This window comes from Ursus maritimus, unplaced genomic scaffold (genome assembly GCF_017311325.1).
Source record: "Ursus maritimus isolate PB19 unplaced genomic scaffold, ASM1731132v1 scaffold_31, whole genome shotgun sequence".
In the NCBI taxonomy this organism is placed as follows: domain Eukaryota; kingdom Metazoa; phylum Chordata; class Mammalia; order Carnivora; family Ursidae; genus Ursus; species Ursus maritimus.
In genome coordinates this window covers 21902031-21923823 of record NW_024425675.1, presented here as the reverse complement: position 1 = coordinate 21923823, position 21793 = coordinate 21902031, and the positions used below count along the sequence as shown (strand labels likewise).

The 21793-nt window shown below is 44.8% G+C and overlaps 1 protein-coding gene and 1 pseudogene across 3 annotated transcripts in view; one reads left to right on the top strand and one right to left on the bottom strand.

Moving 5' to 3' along the window:
* LOC103676293 overlaps positions 1 to 19544 on the bottom strand; it is a 39240-nt pseudogene extending 19696 nt beyond the window's left edge.
* Positions 1 to 21793, top strand: part of CAMK1D (calcium/calmodulin dependent protein kinase ID) — a 414391-nt gene that overhangs the window by 37579 nt on the left and 355019 nt on the right. The gene's annotated exons all lie outside the window — the stretch shown is intronic.

Genomic DNA, 21793 nt, shown 5'->3' with positions numbered 1-21793 from the left:
CCCTACTTTGGGCCTGTGCTGGGCGCTGGGGTATAAAGACAACCAGCCCCTCAGCCCAGGGAAAAGGAGCCCACTTTCTGCTGGGGAGAAGAATCCGTGTTGCAGTGTGGAGAGGCTGGCAGTGGAGCTTCCCTGAGACAAACATCTGAAGGGTGTGGTCGGGGTGTCTCAGTGTTGGCCTGGGAGAGTCAAGGAAGGCTTCATGGATGAGGTGGTGCAGGGCCTGAGGCTTGAGGGATGGGTAGGAGTTTACCAGCTAAGCAATGGAGATAGGGCTTCCAAGCAGATGGCCCCACTCTGGTCCTGTGATCCAGAAGATGAAAGAACACAGGGTCTGTTTGGGGGTTCGGGCAAGAATAGGGGAGTGGTGAGAGAAGAAGCTGGAAAGGGAGTTGTGGTTTCAAGGACTTTTTATGCCACGCTTAGTTGTGTGGAATTTATCCTGAAGGTGAGGGAATTGAAGAGGAAACATGATGAGCCTTTCCGTGCATTTGAAAGCCCAGCTTGGAGCTGTAGTGGGGAACTTTAAGACATGTGTCAAGGAGACCAGCTAGATTGCTCTTGGATTCATGGAGGGGTCCTGGGGAGGGATGAAGGGTATGGGAACTGGCAGGGGTATGGGAAGATGGGACAGACAGATGGCATGCTGAAGTAGATCAGGTTCAGTTCTTTGGGATCACTTTAGATTTGGGACCATCCAAGAAGAAAGGGCTAAGAAGAGTTCGTGCTTGGGCAGCTGGGTAAAAGATGGTGCCCTCTACTGAGGAGACACACAGGAGGAGGTCTGGGGGAGAAAGTAAGGAGTTCTGAACGCACAGAATTATTTTGTGACCTCAGAGTGGAGATACCCAGCATATAGGCGAATAGATTCATCATTATGGCATAAATACAGCTCCAGGGTGATATCCCCGAAGCAGGGTTTTCTTTCGTTGTCTTATTTGCTTGTTTTTGCCTGCTTTATCTACTTAAGTAATTTAGGTTGATCTGTTTTTTGGCAGAAAAGAGTGTGGAGCAAAATGGGTCAAAGTACCTGGGAAGAAAGAAAAATCTCTGATGATATGGCCTGAACACCAGTGTGGGCACATGAAACCAGATGCACCAAAAGGCTGTGGGCTGGTTTTCAAGTGACTTAGGACAAGCTGTCCCCTCCTTGCTGTCCTGTGTTCACACCTGCCCTGTGGAATTGTGCAGAGGCTAAGGACACCGATTCCAGGGGCAGGTGGACCTTGTTTATCCCGTCATGGGCGGGTTCACCCCTTGTGCAAGTCCCTGCTCTGTGTCCAATCATCTTTCTTGCATAGCAATGATAATAGAACCCACTTTATTTGTGAGGATTAAACGAGATAATTGATGCTATTTCTTAGCCCAGTTCCTGGCATAGTGAGCACTCAAAAAGATTATATCTCAAAATAATTACATGAACAGATCTTATATAATGACTCTAAATTCACAACCAAACATAAAACTGGAATTCAGGTTTGGTTTTCTAAGAGATTCATGTCTCATTTATGCAAGGACGTGCCATAGAATCCCTGTAGAAAATCTTCTTCGTGCGTTTAAAAATATTTAATCTGCAAACGTTCACTATACTTTAAAACTGTCGTCCGTTATTCATAATAATAATAATAATAATATAATGAAATGATTCATTTACAAATATTTATAAATCTTTGTAAATGAGAAATTGAAATGAGACTAAACTATGTTATATAATGCACTGAACTCTGAAGTTTCTCCCCTACATCATCTCAACTGCTTCTCTGGTCTAGTCCTCATAGTCGACCTGGCATTATTGTCCTGATGTTACTGGTGATGATGCCAAGGCTAGGGAGCTCCAGGGGCATGACGTGGGTGATGGCATGGGGGCCGCCTGAAAAACCTTTCCTGTGCTTTGGAAAGAAAAGGAGAAAAGAGAGAAGAAATGAATATCTAGTGGCTTGAGCTTTTCGAAGAGGTAGAAATCGAGAAAGAAACTGCTAATTGAGCAGATTCAGACCATTCCTTACTATCTTCAGAGAAGATACAGTGACATCTACTTCTTTCTGGAAATATGGCACCCCTTATAAATAAATACACCTTTAATTAGTTGAAAAGCTGTAAACAAGTGTAGGGAAGCCAAGGGAGAAAGCTCTTTGTTCCTGTTCATGATGTAGTAAGGCTGCACTAAGAATGGGTTATTTTTGGTATGAATAACTTCCTGTGAAAGAATCATAGAACTTTAGAATATAAGAGACCTTAAGGATCACCTTTTATTTGTTTATTTATTTACTTTAAATTCAATTAGCCAACATTTACTACATCATTAGTTATTGTTGTTGTTTTTTAAGATTTTATTTATGTATTAGAGAGAGAGCACAAGCTGGGGGAGCAGCAGGCCCTGGGAGAGGGAGAAGCAGACTCCCCGCTGAGCAGAGGGCCCGATGTGGGACTCGATCCCAGGACCCTGGGATCATGAGCTGAGCCCAAGGCAGACACTTAACCGACTGAGCTCCTACATCATTAGTTTTTGATGTAATGTTCAGTGATTCATTAGTTGCGTATAACATGCTGTGCTCATCACAACACATTTCCTAACACCTGTCACCCAGTTACCCCATTCTCCCACCCTCCCTCCCTTTCTGCAACCCTGTTTGTTTCCTGGAGTCAGGAGTCTCTCATGGTTTGTCTCCCTCTCTTATCTCTTCCCATTTAGTTTTCCCTCCCTTCCCCTGAGGTCCTCTGCGCTATTCCTTATGTTGCATATATGAATGAAACCATACGATTATTGTCTTTCTCTGCTTGACTGACTTCACTTAGCATAATCCCCTCCATTTCCATCCATGTCGATGCAAATGGTAGGTATTCATCCTTTCTGATGGCTGAGTAATATTCCATTGTCTATATGAACCACATCTTCTCTAAGGGATCACCTTTTAATCACAAGGAACAAGGAATGTGTGTTTTTGAAGTCGTAATTCATTTCCTTTATATTTTTATGAATAAAGGACAGAACTAGCTGCCAGTGAGGGCTTCTCCTCCTTGAGCTGTCACCATGGCCACTGCCCTAGACATAATTCTAGTCCAAAGTAAATATGTTTTAGCCTGTGCCATCATATTGTGGGTAAATGTGTGGTTTCTGAGGGGCCTTTTGAAATACTGAAAATAGCCCTGGTGCTTCCACTGCTCCCTTTGGGGACATCCATGGCCTCTCCAGTCCAGCTAGCTCATTTTGTAAATCTCAAGACTTTAAATCACTTGTCTAGGTCAGAAACATAGGGGCTTTGTAAGGTGATACATTATATCCAGTACAGACAGAGCTTGAGAGAACTGTGGGGCCAGCCCGTGATGTGTCTGTAGAAATCGCGGCCGGAGAGCTGTATACTCCAGGCCATTTGTATAGTCAGTAGGTACTAGCGCTGCAACTCCACTGTTGGCTTAGAGCGTCTGTGCATTGACTCGCATGCCCAGTGCCCTAAGCAGCTGTCTGAAAAAATTAGTCCCAGTCTGTCAGATAGAAACATAGAACAACTAACACCTGCAGTTGGCTGGCCCTAGAACACCTGGCATGTCAGAACCCCCCCATAAAACCTCATTTATCGAGACCTCTGTACCTTTGGAGTGGCAAGTAAAAACCCACAGGGGTAGGCTGGAGTTTGTTCAAGCCAGTATCTATGAGAAAGGAGTTTGCTAAGCAAATGAGTTGTATCAACACGGACGGAGGCGATGTGTTGTTTAACCACTTGGCTTTAATATTTGCACAGGTAGTTAAGTGTTTGCTACAAGTAACTCTTATCAGGACCAGCGAGACGCCTGCTTAGCCATACTTGGCTGGTTTTTCAAAGTTGTTTATGAACTTCAAAGCATTTAAATTGCATTTCTCTACGTATGTTTGAAGATCAGTGCGGATAGGGCACGTGACAGTGTCTGACTTGTTTGCATAGAGCCCGCAAGAAGAGCTGGCTTGGAGGGTTGCTCAGTGCTTAGCTGTCAAAAGGTATAATTGAATGTGTTAATAAATACACTGACACTGGGACTGTGGTCTAACTAGTTGGAAAAAAGTAATACAGTGTGTTTCTCAATGGCAGGCACTATTGGTACAGTGGCCGAGATGATTCTGCCCAGCTGAGCACTGCCTGGTGCATCTCCAGACATTTGGCCTCCCTGACTCCTATCCGCTAAAGAGCAGCAGTGCCCACCCTGCTGAGATAGACCACCAAGACCCACTTGCTCCCAGATGCCCCCTGGGGAAGCAGTGCCATCCCCAGTTAGGGACCACCACTGCCCCCCAACACCAAAATAAATTACAGATATTAGAAAGTTAAATGTAAAAAAGAAATAATAAAGCAAGTGGAAAAAATAGAGATTAATATCTGACAAAAAGATGTTAAAAATTTAAACTGTTGGGTTCTCTGCAAAATCATGCTTTCTGATTCTACCTGGGCCTCCTCTGCTGTGTCAAGCTTTGGCTACAAACTGCCTGTTAGATTTTCTCATGGGCTATTCCAGCTCTTTCTCATACTGCTTGTTCTTGATTTTCGATTTTCTCTGCCTCTTGATGGGCAGAGGCCAGCCAGAATGACTTGTTGTGACTTCTCTCTAAACTTCAGAATCCCTCCTTTCTAAGGAAGACTCCTCCTCCAGGAACCTCGCTGCCCTTTGGCCACTCCCCTTACCTCTAGCATTTTCCATTTTGTCTTCTCTGTCTCTTTCCACGCTGCCTGTAAACCTTCTCAGATGTCCTGAAATTCTAAAATTCTAAAATAAATCTTTAACATCCATATTTCTGCCCCACCATCTACTTGGTCCTTATATTCATGTCTAAACCCCTCAATAAATTCTCCTTAGCCTGGTGGAAAGGACGTGGGTCCTGCCTTGAGCAGCCCAGGGCGGAATCCAGCCTGTTCAGCCTCTCAGCCTGATGAGTTAAATGGGGATAATCATGCCCACCATGGAAGGAAAGGTCACCATGAAGCCAGATCTAAAATGCAGGTAGGGTCATGTCACGCCCCGGCTTAGAATCCTTCAGGAGCCTGCCATTTCCAGGGGGCAAGGATCTCAGCAAATCATAAAAGGCTTTGCTTCTTTTGCACATTTTCTTTTCTCAGCATTCCCTCCCTCCAGCTTCACATTTCGGTCCCACTGAACGGTTCATGGCACCATCCTCGTCCCTGCCCTCTTCCCCCAGCCCCGTCTGCTTTGCTATTGCCTGTCTGGGTCTTTTCTGACTGGCTGGCTGCCTCCAGCTCCCTCCTTCCCCCCACAGTTGACTCCTGCTCATTATTTTGCAGTAAGCCCTTCTTCTGGAAGTTTCCCAGAGGCCCCTCTCCCTCAGTCTATCACTGCATCCACACATTGTGTTACAGTCGGCTGTGGTGCTATCAGGCTCCTCCTGCTAGACCGCGAATGGCCTAAGGGCAAGGAGGAGGCTGCTTCAGGGGATGTCAAGGGGTTGATGAAGAAATCTTTGGTTGAATGAATATCCAGTCCAGGAGGAGGTTTTGACCCATCAGTTCCAGCTGTGGTAGAAGTTGACAAACATCATGCAAATAGGCGATTTTCTTGAGCATTTTACAGCAGTCATGGTCTAAGTGCTTTTCCCCAAACAAATCTTCCAGGGAAAATAAAAACAGAATTCTTTCCCAGGGACATGGTTTGCTGACTCTAAATTTCTCATGCCCTGTCTGAAACACCACAGCCACTATTCCAGGTATGCGCATAACACAGCTGACTTCCTTTGCTTGTGGAAACATTTGGACCAAAGATAGGTGCCCTGTCAGATCTTTGTCCTGAGAATTGTTCATATCCACTGTAGACGGTGGCGGGCAGGGCTCTGGTTCAGGTGGGCGTGCCGTGTGGTGATGTGGGAAAGCTTGGGTGACTCAGGAGCAGAGATATGTGAGGGGCTGTCTTTCTTGACTCAGTTGTCACACACAGGACATGGTCCAGGGGTGTTCTCAGCCACTGGTTTTCTCCTGTGCTTATTCAGGTAATACAGGGATTTTTCTCTTGTATGGTTTTTGTCCCTTTCTTGCCTTTTCCATTCCTTATTGACTTATTTCGTTTACTCATTTATAAATGAATATTCACCTTTCATGGGCAGGCACAGGGGGGGACAAATGAGTGAGACCCCATGGCCCTGCCTTTGTATATTTGGTCCCTACACTCATGGGCAGGAGGAGAAATGGGACATAGGCTAGGAATGTGTATACAAAGAAATAAAACAGTTACACTCGTGATGAATGTTGTGATAGAGAATAAGGGGAGATAAGAGGGAACGCTATTTTACACTCTTGCACTACTTGAGATCTTTAAAAAAAAAAAACAATCCTATTGAGGTATAAATACAATTCCGAGGCCATACAATTCACCCGTTTAAAGTGTACTATTCAGTGGTTTTTAGTATATTATTTAGTGTATTATTCTCTATAGTTGCGGAGATATATGGCCATTTTAACCATTTTTAAATATACAATTCAGTGGCATTAATTACATTCACAGTGTCATGCAGCCATCACCACTATCTATTTCCAAAACTTTTTCATCATCCCAAACAGAAACTCTGTAACCATTAAGCAATAACTCCCCCATACCCCCTTCCCCAGCCCCTGCTAATCTCTCACCTACTTAATGTCTCAGTGGATTTGGCTGTTCTATGTACTTCACTTTAGTGGAGGCATGCAGTATTTGTCCTTTTGTGTCTGACTTATTTCACTCAGCATGATGTCAGGTTTCCTCCATGTGGTAGCAGGCGTCAGAACTTTTCCTTTTTATGGCTGCATAATATTCTTTTGTGAGTATACACCACATTTCATTTATCCATGTCACCGGAAATCTTGATACATGCTTTGTATTTTCTTAGGGCTTCCCTGTAATTCTCAACAGATTAATTTGCCTGCTGTATTGCTAGTAAATATTTCATGACTGCATTGACTAACAATTTCCAACGAGGTGATGATAGTGACAAGTCAGAAATGCCATTTCCTAGTGTGAATGTGTGTAACTATGTACATATTTTTTTTTTACTATATGCATTTTCTTGAGTGTGTGTATTTCTGTGTCTCTCATAAGTGAGGTCATCCAGTTAATAAACATGTCTTTGGAAGATAATATGAGGGGCCAGGTTGGAATTGCAAGAACTGGGAACAATTCACCCTACTCCCTGCTCCAGAGGTATTTAAAAGAAAAGCCAGTTCCTCTGAAGCTTAATACCATCCCAATTTACTCTTGCAGTCTGCTCAAAACAGATTTATATCTGTCTCCTTATAATAAATGTGTCTCGCGGGGCTGAAGAAACACAGGAAAAAAAAATGTACTTCTCTGGCGGGCTGCTCCCCAGGGAAAGTGAATTGATAAATCTTTTTTGTTGTTGGTTTCACAAATCAAAGGAGGACACCTCCAGTTCTGTAAGGCAGTGGGGCTAATATATAATGTGTTTGATGACAGATATTAGTTCTCCCCGACCAGAGCGACACACATTTAATGGGTGGCCTAAGGTAAAGCGATTCTAGACCTTAGGGATGGCCTGGAGTCTAGCCTTTGCTGAGTCTCAGTTGCACCTTGGAAGATATTCTTCCCTCTGCCCTTTCATATTGATTATTTTTAACCCATCTCTGCAGATCTGCTCGGAGCTTTTGCTCTTCTTGGGTTTGTACTCATTACCAAAGGTGGCAGAGCATAATGAGCTGTTGTAGTGGCCACTGTGTGTCTGTGACATTTCTAGAATGCTCGTGGTGAACCTTTGCTCTTCCCCTCCTCATCTGTGAAATATGTGCTAAAAAATCCAGTGTGTTCATTCATTACTAAGCTTTGAGCTTTCCTCATGGGCTCCCCTGACACCATATCCCAGAATGTTGACTCATGGAGTTTTTATTTGGGCCAGTCTGGGTGCTGAGTAACCATCTCTGAGACAAGATGACCTCGGCTAGCCCTCTGGGTCTTGTTTTCTTATTCCGTGGGCATATCTAAGCCTTGACTTATATACTGCGGGTTTTCAAGGAGAAAAATATTGTAATTGCATTCTAATTTGTAGTGATAGTCTAACCTGGCTTCTCATACTTATTGTTGATAATAGTTACAAAGCCAGGAATCAAAATAATGACTCTAAAACAAGGGGTACAAGGTCTACTGATGTCCTTTGAACAGTCTTATTTGAGGTTTGAGTCCATCAGAGTGGCTGGTACCTCCGGTGACATTTGTTGAGAGAAGCAAAGTCGAAGACTGAGCCCAGAGGGCTAATCATGCAGATATGTTCCTTCCCCACCTGTTTACAACAAAACATGTTGTAAATGATCCTTCTCTCCTCGTATTTCCTGGGGCTCCCCCTGTGGGGTGAGCTTGTGGCATTAGGGGCTCTGGACGCATGACCAGAGGGGAAGTGGACTGTTTCCCCCCAGCTGGCTCTGACACTCTCACACCCTGACACATGCACTGCTCCTCTTCACAGCCACTAGAGAAAGAAAAGTCAAACGGTGTCTATTAAAAATGAAACCAGTTGTAAGTTATAGCAGATGCCTGGGTTGAGTGTAACAGAAACAGGTCAGGGTAAAGTGGGGGTGTTCAGTACTGAATTTTCCAGCCTCCCCCCTCTTTTTTTTTTTTTTTTTTTAAATCTTTCCCTTAGATGAATCACTTGCTCATCTGTGTTTGGTCCTCCTGGGTTCTTTCTGTCCCTGGAAAGCACTCATGAATGTCTTCTCACTGTTCTTTTGTACTTGACTCATGACGTGTCCTTGCCTGCCCTGGGTGGGGTCACAGGGGTGGGTTCTGCCCACAGCACGGCGCCACACAGCACATTTCCCTGAATGCAGCATCGTACGTGGGAGTTGGGCCCCTTCTCCTCTCTGAGGGGTCTCGCAGTCTTGATGTTCCAGAGCAATGCCTGCATCTCTCGGCAGGTGGGAGGGGTTGGGGAGAAATGGCCCACCTGCTTTGGCAGAGGTGAGGGCTGGCCCTGCCGAGGTGCAGGGGGACCCAGACAAGCCAAAGGAAGCATGTGATGGTCCCAGGGATCCTCAGGGCAGGCCGGCAGGGGACAGAGGACAGGTCACTGGGGTGTGCCCAGGCTGCTCCAGAGACCCGCTGGGGAACTGCTGGGAACCCCTGCAGCGTTCTGTGTGCGCCGTGTGTCATGACAACACTCTCAGCCCACTTGGAGAATTATAAATTTGGGGATTGTGCCATGGTAAGCGGTCTTCTTGTGCTGCATTCCAAGGGAAAGAATGGAGGTTCATTACTTTAAAAACAAAAAGCTGTCAAGAGCAAATATGAGATGCTCCAGGAGGCTCATGTGCCATTGGCCAAGCCTCGGGTTCCACATCTGCCAAATGGGATGATAGCATCTGTCACTACACCAGCTTCACGGGGTCCTGGCTTGATCAAAATAAAAATGAAATCATGAATTTGAATGTTACGTTAACTTCCTATGTGGTGTAAGTGTCATCTGATGATAGTGCTGGTGAAGATGGGGATGATGATGATGAGTCAGTCTGGAAGGTCACAGCACTGTGTGCTTGGGGAAGCTGCTGGTCATTTGCTGATGTTTATGGATCTCGAATTCCTGCATGTGGGGGTAGTTCTGATGTCAGATACTCTGTTCCATTGTCATACCATGTATTTCAGATCACAGTTATGCCCTGGTTTGTTTGGGAAAAATACACTGTTTGCACAGAGTTTGGAGATGAGAAACCTAGGTTCACCAGCCTGGAATCAGACGTCCTTCCCAGTTCTAAAATGCATGTTTTGGGTTATACTATTGGTCTTTAAACTTTAGCTGGCACCGGGATCACCTGGGGGCCTTGTTAGATTCCAGGCAGTAACCCCAGAGTTGCGTGGGGTTAGAGAGCGTACATTGTTGAAAAGTTCCCAGACAATGCCAGTGCTGCTGGTCCGAGGCCCACACTTTGAGAACCACTGCTCTGTACCACGTGGACCACTTTGTCTTGATGCTGGTGTGCAGGAAAAGGAGGGAAAAAAATGTACCAGGTTTTCAGAAATCCAGAGGTATCAAATAGAAATGATAAGCCTCCTTTTCCTTGAAATCTTGTCCTTCCTGTTTTCTGATGTTCAATATCCTCCCTTTCATCATATAATGGGTACTATGTTGGTTGTTTGTATGTACCGACCTCAGTGGAAAAGTTCCTTGATTTTTGGGGAAAATTCTACAGCTCTCTGAAAATCAAAAGTCTGAGGACCATCAGTCATAAATGTGTGGTTTAGTTCCTTCACTGAAAAATTTTCTGCTTTTAAATAGGAGGTAGGGGGAATGGAGCAGATGAAGTAGGAGACACTGTTTCTTAGTTTGGCTAAGTCTTAAACAGATCTGAAGATCATAATTGTGGTAAGCTTCCTCTGTTTTGCCAAAACCCTGTGTCTTGGAGCAAACTCACTGTACAAAGAAGATAGTGGCCTGTGTACAGCGATATGTATTAGTTGGGACGTGTTTTATCTGAAATCATCTTTTCCCTTCCGTGGCTTCAGAAATGGCTGGAGAGAGTGAGAGCTACAAGGATCCTGGCTAGAGCTTTTTATCTGACATTTTATCTATTGTACCTTATTGTCTCATAGTTGGTGGGAGATGTTAAATTTTGTACAAACAGCTTGCATTTTGTGAATGTTCCACAGCTTTCTTGAGCCTCACTATTTGAAAAAAATCTAACACTGATGCCCACTTGTAGGCCTCTTTCTGGACTCGTGCTGATGAGCTCGCACCATTATTTTGGAGTATTTTAGGCCAAGTGTTGACAATTTAGCAACTTTTCCCATTAATTTGAATTTGGATAGTTTCCTTGAAAAATCCTCTTTCTTGTTCACAGTATCCCAGCATTTTGTGTCAATTTATTGGAGGCTTGATTACCTTAATTCTCTACTTGGCTTTGCCTGTGTAGATGTACTCTTAGTTGAGGCTTTTCAGATCTCGCGTGACAGCCAAATTCAGTTCTCATTCAGGAAGTAAATTAGGGAGAATCAGTTTCTTTTTCTGTGCTCAAAAGGTTCCCTTTAGCATTCATTTTGAATTTGTATTGGAAAAAGAAATCTAGTTGACCCTCTTTGATTTTCTCTTGTAAACCTGTCTTGTTTCCCTGTTGGATCACGTTGCCTCCCCAATTTATAGATTTCCCCCTGCCATGCTCGTCTGTCTCATTACAACCTGAGGACCACCTTCCCTAGCTTACTAACTTCCCTTTTCTTGAAGAATCGTGCTGCATGTTGCCCAAGCTTATCATTTGCAACACGTGCAATTTTGCCTTTCACACATAAAGTTACTTACTAAGTCAGCTGTTTATTTTAGTACCTGGACTGTAGGTTAGTGATAAACATTTATTCTGTAAGTATTTATATTTTCTGAACATTATTTCTTCTAAGCGATACATGTCCATGACTGTTTATCAAGGTCTGATGGACTTCTGCACATTTTGCTTCATTATTCTAAACTCAGTGCCGAGAAATAACCTCTTTGTGCAGATTGAAATCACGGTTATTTTGTCGCCTTTGAAAGACGGGCATTTGACGGTGGGGCAGAAGCATTTATTAATATGTGATTGTGGCTCTTCTTGTGCCAACTGGTGCAGTCGAGCAGAATAAACGACAGTTTTATTTTTATTTTTATTTTTTTTTAAAGATTTTATTTATTTATTCGACAGAGATAGAGACAGCCAGCGAGAGAGGGAACACAAGCAGGGGGAGTGGGAGAGGAAGAAGCAGGCTCATAGCAGAAGAGCCTGATGTGGGGCTCTATCCCAGATCGCCAGGATCACGCCCTGAGCCGAAGGCAGACGCTTAACCACTGTGCCACCCAGGCGCCCCAAACAACAGTTTTAAAATTCAGTTTTAAAAATATTTGTTGGTTTTTAGTGTCTTCATAGTTTTTTCCTTAAGGAAATAATAGGATTGTCCCTTAAAAAAAAATCAGTATTAAACATATTAACAGAGAGGTCTCTGCAAATGTCATTTAAAATTGAAACATTTAGTTTAGATTTAAGTTTTTATGGAATTATTCATGTAATGCCATTTGCATTTGCTGAGATTTTATATTATTAATAGAATAGACAAATCAGCATTTTGCGGTGTATGTAAGACTTTGCTTGTTTTTCCTGTCTTGATTGCTGGTTGCACATAAAATTCAGAGAAGGAAAAATTATGTAGCACAGAGAGGAAGGGTGTTGGTGGAATGACTCAAGGCTGCCAAGTCCTGTTTCTCCTTCTGCTACAGCTCTCTGGCTGGAGGGCCTCGTTTCTAAACTGTCCGGGATGGGGCTCAATAATCCCAGCCCAGGACTCAGAGCGGCCCTGCGAGTGACCCCACAGACTGCACTGGGGAAATGGTAAAGGTGGGAGGTCTTTCTGTGCAGGCAGGAGTCACTCTGAGGCAGGGATTTCTCTGCACTGGAGGGAAGGTTCTGACTAGTCCTTGGCGGTAGAAAGAGCTAGAAGCCATTGCCACACTCAGTGTCACAGTTTTTCCAGGGTGTGTGGGATTCTCTTTGCCCGTGTACTCTGCTGCCCTTGTGGCCCTGTTCCTTCTCTTCTCTTCCCTCCTTATTCCTTCATCTGCCCCTGCTCAGCCTCCCTGCTTTCTGGCCATGTTCTGCCAGAAATGCGCCTCTTCATGGGTGTGCCCATGTGGTCTGTTGGTGGGCCCCCTAAAAGCTGTCCAGTGTGGAGATGCTGAGCCTGTGGATTTCTGTGTGATTGTGACAGTGTTGGGGCTCCACAGCCACAACTGCTTGGGCATGGGTCCTAGTTCAGTTGTGTGATGTTGGACAGGTGCTTAAGCTCTTGCAGCCTCTGTTTTCTCATCTGTGAAACGGGGATAGTAATAGCACTTGTCTCGAAGGACAGCCCATGGAAAGAGCTTATGAGCACAGTGCTGGCATAGGCTAAGTTTTCAAAACATAGTAGCTATTATTATTGCCTAAACAGGATGATGGACCATGACCTTCTGAATTTTCTTCCATTGTGTGTGTGTGTGTGTGTGTGTGTGTGTGTGTGTGTATGTATGTGAGAGAGAGAGAGACAATAGCACAGCCACTTTATGGATGTGGGAGATGTTTCAATGTCATCTGTTTGAAGAGAGCCAGGAATTTTGGGGGTGCCACCATTCCAGAGAAAACAGGTTCCAGAGAAGGAAAACAAAGGCAGGATCTCTTGCAGAGCAGGAGGTGGCAACAAGTTGTTTAGGGTGGCATCCAGCCAGAGGGATTGCTCAGAAGGTGGCCCTGGGGCCCAGGCTGGGGCAGAGGAAGCATTTGCTGGGGTTGGGGAAGGGGGGGTGGGGGCTGTTGGCCTGGGAACCAGGGTTAAGCCACAGTGAACTACAAACCTCCTGGTGTTTCCTCTGCCTCACGGCTCCCGCAGAAAGGAGGCCGGGCAGGCCCACAGCTGGCCACCCCTGATGAGTGTGAGAGGGAGCTGCCCAGAGATCTCTGATGTAGGGGCCCCACTCCCACACTGCAATCAGATGGTCCCTGGGCATCTATGTTTTCTTGCAAAGAAAGCTCTTCCAGCCACCCGGGTACTCCATGCTAACTGACACAAGGCAAGATGAACAGGAATGAATAAGCCTCCCCAGGGTGTCAGAGCAGAATATATTGCTTGGTGTCCAAAGCAATGTTTAAACCAGTCCTTGCCTGCAGAGAGCTCTCCATTTAGTGGGTCAGGTGAAGCAGAGATATGTCATCCGAAGAACCCTGTGGTGACAATACTGGGGCACCATATGGAGGATAAAACATTGGCCAGCTGTTGACAGATTAGAGACTCAGATGAACCCACGTTAGCTCTAGAGAGGGACTTCCTTTTTTACTCCTAAATTATTATTATGCTCACTGGCTAAATTGCATTTGTCTAAGTTGCTGTCACACTTACTATATAACTTTAAACCTGCATTTTTTTCTTCTAATATTATATCTGGAGCAATTTACCATGAATTATATAGTTGTTTGCAAAGATGCTTTTCAATGACTTTTTAAATATCTCCTTGTCTGGATGTGTCTTATTTAATTTATCTACTCTCCTGTTGTTCAACATTTGGCTTATTTCCTTTTTTTTTTTTTTTTTTGCTATTATACGTAATATGCAGGGAACATCCTTGTCCATACATTTCTCTGCACAATCCTGATTATTTTCTTTTTTTATCTCCTGGTTTCGATATAATTTTTTTTTTCAGTGCTCACTTTGATAGCACAATTGATGTATTTTTCAGCTTTATTGATGACAGATAAAGTGGGAAGATATTTAAAATGTATATTGTGATGATTCGATGTATGTATACATTGTGAAAAGCTTCCTCCATTCCAGTTAATTATCACATCTATTACATATTTATATTTTTTGGGGGGAGAATATTTAGGTTTTATTCTCTTAGAAAATTTCAATGGTATAATACAACGTAATCAACTATAGTCATGTTATACATTAGATCCTCAGATCTTATTCTTCTTATAGCTGAAAGTGTGTACCCTTTTATGAATTGCTCTGTCTTTCCCTCCTTCCCCATCCCCAGGCAACCACCATTCTACTCTCTGTATCCATGAGTTTGACTTTTTTTTTTTTAAGATTCCACATATAAGTGATACCATGCAGTATTTGTCTTTGTCTGACTTATTTCACTCAGCATAGTGCCCTGAAGTTCCTTCTGTGTGGTCACAAATGGCAGGAGTTCCTTCTTTCTCAAGACTGAATAATATTCCATTGTATGTATACCCCACATCTTTATCTCTTCATCCATCAACAGGCACTTAGGTTGTTTCCATATCTCGGCCATTGTGAATACTACTGCAATGAGCATGGGTCTTGTGATAGATTATGAGAAGGGAAATTAAGTTAAAAGATATATCTTTGTTTTAAGGGCTTACATGATGCCCTCATGGCTCTTAGAAAGATTTTTTACTAATTTATACTCCTACAACTACTACTAATGAGCATGTCCATCATATCACATCCTTGAGAGTGATTACCACTAATTTTTATTTTATTTTTTGCTAATTTGAAAGTCCAAAATGAAACCTTTTAAGAAACTAATCAAGGTATTATAAGAAAACACTTGATGTTCAGTAGAGCGATTGTCCCCATTACTGCATTTTCCAGGAGTTTCAGACCCCCACTTGGGCAGAAGATGGGGAGTGGCAGTCTGCCTCTGCTGAGAGATGTCCACAGGTTTACTGTAGATGGAGGACTTGAACTGAGGTTGGGGCATGGTTCAGGTATTGCTTATATGAGATTTTAGAACAGTTGCCTGATTCTTTTTTGCTTGACTTTTGTGAGTGAATGAACTTCTCTGTCTCTTTGTGACATAAAATTTAGAAAGGTCCCTTAGAAGTCATGCATTTCCATTTCAGACCTCATCATGTCAAATAAATGGAAATCCATCCTGCTTTTTAAATCCCCAGGGACAGGAGATCTCATAAGCATTATGATATTTCATGTATTTTCTTCAAAAGTTAGCAGACATAATCTCAACAATTGCTACCCGTCCATACTCCTTCCACTTCAAAAAAAAAAAAAAAAAAAGGCAAAATTGAGAAAATTCAGCCCAGTGAGGTGAGATTGCTAGCCTGAAGCTTCTTACTGGAGGTTCCAAGAATAGAACTGGGTTATTCCAATACCCACTGGCTTTGGGCAAGAACATTTTCCAAGTTACCATGAAAAATGGGAAAATCTACTAGATCACCAGAGCCAAGTCCTGTTTCTTGACTTTTCCACAGGCTTTATTAACAACACACAGGGCACACGTTAGAAATGAGTCAGACCCATGGTTTTCCTAGGGCATAAAGCACTGAGCACAAATAGCTAGCTCCCCATTGGTCCTCAGTGGATTCTGAATGAAGCCAGAAAGTGATTCAGCCTTAGATCAAAAGAGAAAACACACACAACACAGACAGCAAAAAGCAAAAAGAGTTCCCATTATTTCGAGGTTGCAGAAAATACTGATATTGGAAAACCTGGTTTTTCAGCTTCTTAGGATTTCATTTTGTGAATTGGGTTTTTACGTAATGTTTCCATCATAGCTATTCATCTGAAGCATGACTCCGGATGGAACCTACTTTCATAATGACTTCAATAACTAAATTGAAGTTTGAAAAGTTTTTAGTAAACGATAAGAATTGGATGTAATGGGTTTTTTTTTTTTCAGGCTTTGTGAAAAATCACAGCTGTGCCACATTTCAAAACATGGCACTTCCGTGGTAGGGTGGTAGATGCATGATATAATAGCCATTTCAATATTTTACGTTAATGGGCCATTTCTAATGAATGAACATGTGTAATCATTATTTTTAAGATTTATATATTTTTAAGTAATCTCTACAGCCAACGTGGGGCTCGAACTCACAACCGCAGGATCAAGTGTCACATGCTCTACTGACTGAGCCAAGCAGGTGCCCCTAATTATTTTTAGTATTTTATAAATTATGTTTGTATTTATAACTCCAACAAGGCCTTACAAGCAGTGGATTTTCTGGATTTATAAGATTTTCAGGTAACTGAGGCTTGCTAATTTAATTAACCCTTTTTGGTGGAAATCTTAGTCAAATATATTCTTTTTCAAGTTGGTCTAGAAGGGTGCAACATCCCAGACTGCTTGCAGTTTCTGGTTCTTCTAAGAGCCTCTCTCGTGCAAAGGGCCGTTGTGTAATCTAGGAAGACTGGAGATTTCAGGAGAAACCCAAGTGCATTACGGCAGCACTGTTATAGCCGATGCCTGCCTGAGAGTAATTCTGCTTTTATAAAATAAAGTGTCAGATGTAATTTTTTCCATTCCCAGAGGGTTGTCATCTTTCCTCTGGGCTCACGTTGGTATCTGGGGCAACTGAGGAGGCCAGTGCTCTGGCTATCAGACAATAAGGAGGGTGGAAGTGTGCAGACGGGCTCCTGCATCAACTCTGTCTAGAAGAAATAAGCATATTGCTCTCTTGTATGCCTGCAGAAGCCCCACTTGCCAGTTTGATCTGCCCGCTCAGGGTCCTTGCAGAGTTTATGATACTATCTCCAGTCTTCTATCTCCTAGGAGGCAGGAGGCCCTGAACGGCATCATGGTTTCTAGTGAACTCAAGTTTGGCCACTTGCCTCTCTGGGGAGGAATTCCGAGACCAGGAAGTAGAGGCTTCAGGTGTTTGGGCCTGGTGTTTTTCCCACGTACACATTCGAGTGTGGGGAGAACTTTCTCTCAAGCGTGAAGCGGCCTGGGCTTTGCTCTTTGAGCTTAGTGAGAGGAGTAAAATTCTGTTACTAAAGCACCTTGCTTATGTGACCGATACTGAGGATCAAAGCTCTGTGGGCAGAGTGTTACATTAGGATCAGGGGAGCTTACAACCCATGTGTCCCCTAGCCAGTAGTATCACCAAGTATAACCAGTACGGCCAGACCACTGCTTTCTTTTTCCGTTGACTTGTGCCTTATGTCACTGGCCGTGGTTTGGGCAGAGCCACTTTGCCTGGGTCCTGTTTGATGGTTCCAATCATGCCCTTGTGGTTTTCTTTTATGCCTTTGAAGCCAGGCATTCAGGAACAAAGTTTCCCTTCATATCTGGTAGTTATACCAATATGAAAATTCTCTCCTTGGCTCAACCACTAACAGATACTGAGGGGCTAATAAATCCGTTGGTGATGAATCTTTCAGTCAGGATTTTAGTTGTGTAGAACAAGAGGGACTGAATGTTTCCTTTCTCTGGTTCCTCTTGATTTTCAGCGTCTGTTGGTAATGGGATAATTACACAATGATCAAAAAATAACTCACCAGCTCTGGCAAGCAGGTGCCCCATGTCCACGAGCATTACTGCATAATAACAGGTATTACGAGGGGACGCAGTTCCCTGGATGTGAATAGCTGTGTATTTCAAGCTCCAGCATGCCATTGGAATGCCCAACCAAAATGGAAGGGAAGCTGGGAGATCAAAAAAAAAAAAAAAAAAAAAGAAGATTTAACAGGTAAATGGAAAATGGTATTCTGGGTTATGTTTTCCCAGTCTGAATTATCTTTAAGAAACACGTATATATGTAATCATTTTTGTTTGTAAAAATTTTTGCAGTATTCTCTATTTCTTTTGAGGGGGTATTGCTTATGTACATGGAGCTCATGCTTATATCCAGGAAGGAAGGATGATTTTATGGTGCAGAACAATGGTGGAAAGGGGGATTTCTGTCCCTTCCCTGTACTTCCAGGCACTTCAGAGTTTCCTCTTGTACTATCTATGCACTGCGTCTAATATTATGAGGGACTACTTAATTGTATCCAAAAGAAACCCCCTGAATTTCTACCTGTGACAAATTCTGTTACCTCTGGCCTCCGAGTGAGATGTTCTGGATTACCCAGGGACAGAGCACCTCTGTTTGTCTGAAAGTGTCAGTGACGGAAATTTATTCTTCCTCTTGCCAATCAGATTGAAGTCAGCTCGAAACGATAGCTTGAATGTCCCAGATTTGGATCTAAGAGACATTTCCCTTCAGGTTTATTCAGACAGCCATGAATGTTTTATCCTGACTAATTTGGTTGTTTTAAGGGTTGGTTTCTGTGGAATGGAAATCAAGAAAAAGACTCTGAATGGTGTGTATTTGAATTTAGAGGGGACTTTTGCTGTGACCTTGTATGTCTGTTTGACATTCGTGTCTAGCCAGTACTTCCTCTTCAAAGTCTTGCTCTGTCTTTTAATGTCCCCCACCCCCAATCAGATGACACCCTGTAAGGCCAAATGCTTGCCTGGTTTGCTTCTCTGTCCCCTCACTTCTGCGCTCACTGCAGCCTGTACCCTGCAGTCTTCCTGGGGGACTTCTCAAGGTCACTGCCCCCTGCTCCAGGGCCATTTTCATTATCATGCATATGCTGCTAACTAGGTCCCATGTCCTGGTTTCCAGCCCTAGTCTCCTTCCCTGAGCCGTTGCCCCTATATCCAGCCTACATCCCTGGACATCCCTACATAATGCAGCTCAGCATGTCTCAAGTGCACTCTCCCTCCATCCCCCCTGCCCTCCCCATGGTGTCCTCCAACTCCCATTTCCCAGTGGCCCATGTCCTCCTCCACCTGCCGCCACCTGGCATCCGGATAGTGAAGATTTGGGCTCCTTCCTCTACCTCTCATCTTTCCTTCCAGCCCCCATTTCCAATCACTGCCCCTTATCATCAATTTCAATTTCAGTCTCTTAATCTGTTAACAGTGACCCCCCCCCCCAACAATATGCAGGAAGCCCCTGTCATCTCTTTCCTGAATTTCTCCAATAACATCTTCACGCTCGCTCTCTCGTTCTTCAGTTTTGGCCCTTCTCCAGCTTATTGTCCATGGGGGGACCTGGAATGATTTGCCTGAAGCACAGATCCGATAGTGTTACTTCTTTGCTCCCACCCCGTCAGGGACTTCCTGTTGCCCACAAAGTGATAGAAGTGGGATGACCGTACTTCTGGTGTGTCTGTTTTCCCAGTGCAGATATGTCTCTCTTAATGTCCCCAGTTTGGGTGATAAACTGTATGGTCTCCCACCTTGTAAGGGCTTTCGAGAGGGGCCACCCACCCACAGCGTCCTCACCTCTGTCCTTCTGGTCACATTCGGCATCAGCTGTGCTGAACTCCGAGGGCTGCGCCATGTTTTCCACCTCCAGCCTTTACCCACACTGGTCGGTGTGCCTGGAGTCAGACCTGCTGTCTCCTCTCCCAGCCGGCCCCTGCCCTTCCCATGGCCTCTGCTTCGATTTCATTACTTCCAGGAAACTCCCTGTTTTCTCCTCGTCACTAGACAGGATGCCCCTCCTGTCTGCTCCCCCAGCTCCTGCACTTGCTTAGCTCTGGGCATCGCCTGCTGCCTTGTGTTTCATTGTGCCTGCTTCCCCCTCCCCTCAGCTAGCCACTCATCTCCTCCGGGGCCAAGGGCTGTATGTTGGGCACTGCTCTCTAAGGTTTGCCTAGTGCCTGCTAGGAGCAACAAGTTTTGTTCAGTATTGTTTAACTGGTGCATAAAAGGGCAAGATTAAAGTAGGATTCCTCCCAACTGAGAAACTGTCTCAGTCATCCTTACTCTTACTTGATGAGAGGAAAACTTTAAGCCCCTGCACTGGGAACAGTTTCGATTGTGTTGCTGGAAACGCTGGGAATTTAGATCAGAAAATTCTCATCCTGTGGTTGAATCATTCAGGGTTACAGTGACAGTGTGGGAGAACAGGCCTTGCCAGGTGTATGTCACCTCTTCAGCTAACGTGTGCTGATCCTGCTATGATTCGACAGGTTCCTCTGTGGCGTACCTTTCATGATAAGCTGTTATTTTGAGTGCTATGATGATTCCTCCTTAATGAGACATTCGTGAGCTTTGGAATATTTGGACCAGAGATGGAGTCAAGCCCCTGACACCAGGAAGGCACCTTCCATCACTTGCTGGGCTGCAGAGGGTTCTCAAGACAACTGGGCACCCCTGATGTTTCAAACGGGGTCCCAGCAGGAAAGGGAACTCACTCCAGGCAGTTCCAGTGAAGAGAATTTACTAGAGGGGCTAATGACAGAATTATGGGCACCGTGAAGGAAGTCAGCAAGCTGTTTGGGCACCCAGGGCTTGTGCTACCCCTGGGCACAGTGGCAGGAGGAGGAGCCCAGTGAGCCATAGAGAATGGTGCCAGAGTGAATGGCTTGGGGACACAGCCACTGCTGGAACACTTGACCAAAGCACAGAGAGAACAGGGAGGAAATACTCTGATATCTCTCTTCTTAGCCTCTCTGCTCTTCTGATGGGTCCCCCACTGGCCAGCCCAAAACCAGAGGGCCTGGGTGATGCTATCAGCAGGTTGGCCTCTGGGACACAGAGCAGGACAGGAGGGTAGAAGATAGACGTGGAAGGGCAGGGGATAACCAGCCCTGATGTGTCCTTCCACTGGCGATCCTAGAGGCTGAAGCTGTTCCCCTTCATTTGGTTTCGTCCATTTTACTGCGTGGGAAATGTCACAGGGCTGGAAATTCCTTTCTAGCTTTATGGAGCTTACCCTTCCTTGACAGGAAAGTGCTGGATCTGGCCTAACCTGCTGCAGGTTAGAGACCTGTTAAAGAAGCATGCCTCATAGTTCCTTCTTACCAGGGTTTCTTTCCCACCTTCGAAACCCTGCCTCATGTCATTCCTCAAGGTGTCTACTTCCCCCCATGTCTACGGCCGCCCTAGACCAAGGCACCATCTCCCTCTCCTGGCAGATGTAGTGGCTTTCTGGGGGTTTCCTCCCTCTTGTTTTGCCTTCCTCAATTTGGCCTCTCCATGGGAACCAGCGCAATCCTAGGACAGGGCAGGCAGATCCAGGCACCCTGTGCCCTTGTGGTCTTCCCACTGCAGGAGGAGTATACCCCAGCTTCCTTACCTGGGCTGAGAGGCCAGATGCGGGGGGCTTTATGAGCCTCTTACTGCCCTGCGGTCGCACCCGCCCCCCTCACCGCCCCTTCAGCCACATGGCGTCCCCGAGCTTTCCAGCCCTCCAGGCCTTTCCCACCCCTCCCTGTGCCCACATTTCCTCCTTGCTGCCTCTGCCTCTCCACCTTCTTTCTCTGCGGGGCTGGCTTCTCCTCATACTTCACCTCGCAGCTGGTTTAGTATCCTGTGGGCCACAGGATGGAGGGAAGGTAGCTCTTAGAAGAACAGACCACCTCCCCAGCGTGGGTGTCTCTTAGGTGGCCATGGTTCAGTCACTCCCTTTGTTTTGTCTCCCACGTTCTACCCTGCTTGCTTTCTCTTCCTATTTTTCCCAGCCTCTGACTTTCTGGCCTCACATCCGTTGCCACACACAATGATGAAGACGCACACATGTCCCTTTGCTATCTCTCGCTGCTGTCCCTTGGACGGGAGTCAGCAGCCAGGATCGTCATCGAA